Source organism: Poecilia reticulata, linkage group LG11 (assembly GCF_000633615.1).
Source record: "Poecilia reticulata strain Guanapo linkage group LG11, Guppy_female_1.0+MT, whole genome shotgun sequence".
Classification (NCBI taxonomy): Eukaryota; Metazoa; Chordata; class Actinopteri; order Cyprinodontiformes; family Poeciliidae; genus Poecilia; species Poecilia reticulata.
Window position 1 is genome coordinate 7823726 of NC_024341.1, and position 3114 is coordinate 7826839.

At 41.9% G+C, this 3114-nt stretch overlaps 2 protein-coding genes across 9 annotated transcripts in view; both read right to left on the bottom strand.

Moving 5' to 3' along the window:
• Positions 1-1967, bottom strand: part of LOC103472158 (uncharacterized) — an 89844-nt gene extending 87877 nt beyond the window's left edge. The window contains exons 1-2 of one of the 4 annotated variants that reach the window (XM_008421587.2): positions 1510-1967; positions 565-655 (exon numbers count right to left, since the gene is read on the bottom strand). The gene's annotated coding sequence lies outside the window, so the exon portion shown is untranslated. The remainder of the gene's footprint in view (positions 1-564; positions 656-1509) is intronic. The other 3 variants (XM_008421585.2, XM_008421586.2, XM_008421584.2) reach the window with 3 other exon arrangements.
• The window catches only part of dlgap3 (discs, large (Drosophila) homolog-associated protein 3), a 908365-nt gene that overhangs the window by 737324 nt on the left and 167927 nt on the right, over positions 1-3114 (bottom strand). The window lies entirely within an intron of this gene.

Genomic DNA, 3114 nt, shown 5'->3' on the forward strand with positions numbered 1-3114 from the left:
TCTTTTTACTCACTAGTTTGTCATCACCTTCAGTTCTGTGTCAACTCCGTCATGCAGTGTCAACTCTGTCAGATGAACTTTTTGTTGTTTTTTGTTTAAATAATATTTATTTTGTTTCTTGAGAAGCATTTGTCTGCAAAATGAGTAAAAATATCACTAATAGGGTTATTAAAAATTATATTTTATTTAATTTTGTCAGATGGTGATGACAGTGTTCTAGGTCAGGTCGATTAAAAATGTAATTAAAAAAAAAGTTGCAACTGGGAGCCTGTACCTTAGCATCTTTATATTTCCAAAACATTATTTGTCATATTTGCATACATCAGGTTGAGAAATAACAAAAAAAAAAGGGAAAATTAAAACCCATTTTGTCCCTATTCTCAAGAATCACTGAAATAATCATTTAATCAAGTACACGTGTCATGTCTTAAATAAGGTTACACGAAGATGACGTCAGTGAAGTGCATCCAATCACAGAAAAAAACAACAACATAGTTTGTCAATAAATAAATAACAACAGTTGAGGTTCAGCAGTAACAACCGTCAGCAGCGCTGCGAACCTACCTTATGAAGCAGAGAGCGAACCGTGGGCAGTACCGGGGCTTTGAGAAGCGTCGCGGTGACAGTCTGTTGTTGAGGAGCACAAGCCACCCTCCTAACCCATAGATAAAAACATTTAAAAAATGTAAGGAAAATAAAGTTAAATAAATAAACTCAAAAAGGACACTTGGGATATTAAGGATAAAAGGAGCTCAAGCCCCCTCCGACCTCTCCACCCCACCTTACCACCTTCTGCATGTGCCTGCCTATATACTGTTGAAAAGCTTAACGCGATATTTTGGCTTATGCCAGTTATTTATCTCACACACAAGCCTTTGGCTTTGCATAATCCTTTGTGCCACGATTCTAACACACACCAGTCTCTGCACAGCAGCATGTCTCCGTTGCTGCCGCCCAGATGTAAAATCACTACCAACATCTTAACGCTTGGTATGGTAGTCGCTATCTACTTGTTATCTTGACAATGCAATTTATGTTCTTTTGCAAGTGGATGGACAGAACTTAGTGTCGTTGCTCTGTTTTTAATTTAACTCCACAAGGTTTCCCACAGACTGAAACGGGAAGGTTAGCGCATGCCGCATTCAGTCTCTTCTCCTTAAAATAGAACCACTTGGGAAACTTATGCAGTAAGCCGCATTGCTTACTGCATATAGTGGCATATAGTGAATATAAGCATGCGGCACCTCACGTCTCATCCTTGTCTCAGCAATGAGAATTTGCTAATTCCATGCTCCCTATGTTCTGTCCGGTTAGTCTGATATGGTACAGGGATGCTGCGATGATTGCAGTTAGAACAGCACCGGCCGTAACAACTCCCATGAAAGCACACATAATTTACCCTCAATCTTTAAAAATTGTTCAATATTTTTAATTGGCCAAGATATATCTCTCAGGCACAGAGCTTGCATAATGGAAACTGTTAACAATATAATTCAGAAATGACCTTACCTTGGATGTTTTGTTCGTCCTGCAGTTTATTAATTGTTTATTTATTATTATTTTAATCCCGTGGAGCAGTTTGTGTCAGAGCCTTGAAATTACACTGCGGGATGCTGCAGGGCGTGTCCAGGACTGCAGCGCAGTGATGGTGCAACTGCAGGAGATAGGGGGTACAGCTGGTGTTGCGTAAGCTGCGGTCAAGCCAGCTTCCACGTAGAAAACGACAGACCATAAAGCCTGTAACCTTCTCGCAATACTTAGACATGACTAAACACGAAGAACATAAATAAGAGTTTTATCTTGAACGCGCAGAATAACAAAAACTTAAGCGTTACTTTATACTAGTCATGTTTCTTTTAATACGTTGGCCAACCGTAAACTATCCCTGAACTTAATTTTATCACTAGGGGCAGGAAAAAAAAATCTATTCCATCCACCCATCAATGCATGACATTCTTATTGTAGAGTCGCGGGCAGGTCTGCTGGGTTGGTGCCAATCTACTGCGGTCATCGTGCGAGAGAGGGTCACACTCAGGCATGTGCAGGGGTGGATGGGGGGCTTGAGCACCTGCCCCTTTTGCTCCTTGCCCCCAAGTGCCGTTTTGGACAATTTTTTTTTTGTTGGTATTATTTCCTAAGCCCTCTTCTGACACTTATGTATCAGACATGTACTAAAATTATTTGTTTTTTTGTTGGGGTTTTTTGTACAACATAATAAGCCCTCCTGTCACCTTGTTACCTTTGACCTTTTGCCCGTCATGCATGACGCAATTGCCTCTTGCACAGTGAGAAAAGGCAGCTAACTGGAGTTCAACGTAGCGAACATTTCAGATTACAGAAGAGTTTTTGGTGAATTAAAAAAAAATGTTTTTGGTGAATAAAGTGTAGATTTGCTACTTGTCAGATGACAGAAAACGTTTAACATATTGTTTCTGCTTCAGCACGGAGTAGCGGTTTAAGCAGAGAGGTAATGAAATACAACAGACACTGATAGGCCTCTGCGTCTGCCTTTCTCAGAAGAACTCCTGAGCGGGAGGAAATAGCCAGGTGAGGAAAACATTTTCTTATCTATCGATTCAGTATTTTTATCATACAGACATTAGGCTGTTGTTGTTGTGCTAGTTGCTAACTAACGACTTTGCTAGCAAAGCAAGATAACTAAAAAGCTTCTTCCCTCTATCGTTAATAATACACAGCAAATTCAAAAGTGTTAAATGTTTTGGTGTTAGTAGATTTTCTGCAAAAGCAGATTTCATTTTACTCTAATAGAGTCACATTCTGTTTATGTAACTCTGGGGTGTATATAGTATTAGTGTATATATATAATCCATCCATCCATTTTCTTCCGCTTATCCGGGGTCGGGTCGGGGGGGCAGCAGCTTCAGAAGGGAGGCCCAGACTTCCCTCTCCCCAGCCACTTCTTCCAGCTCCTCCGGGGGAATCCCAAGGCGTTCCSAGGCCAGCCGAGAGACGTAATCCCTCCAGCGTGTCCTGGGTCTTCCCCGAGGCCTCCTCCCGGTGGGACGTGCCCGGAACACCTCACCAGGGAGGCGTCCAGGAGGCATCCTTMCCAGATGCCCGAGCCACCTCAACTGGCTCCTCTCGACGTGGAGG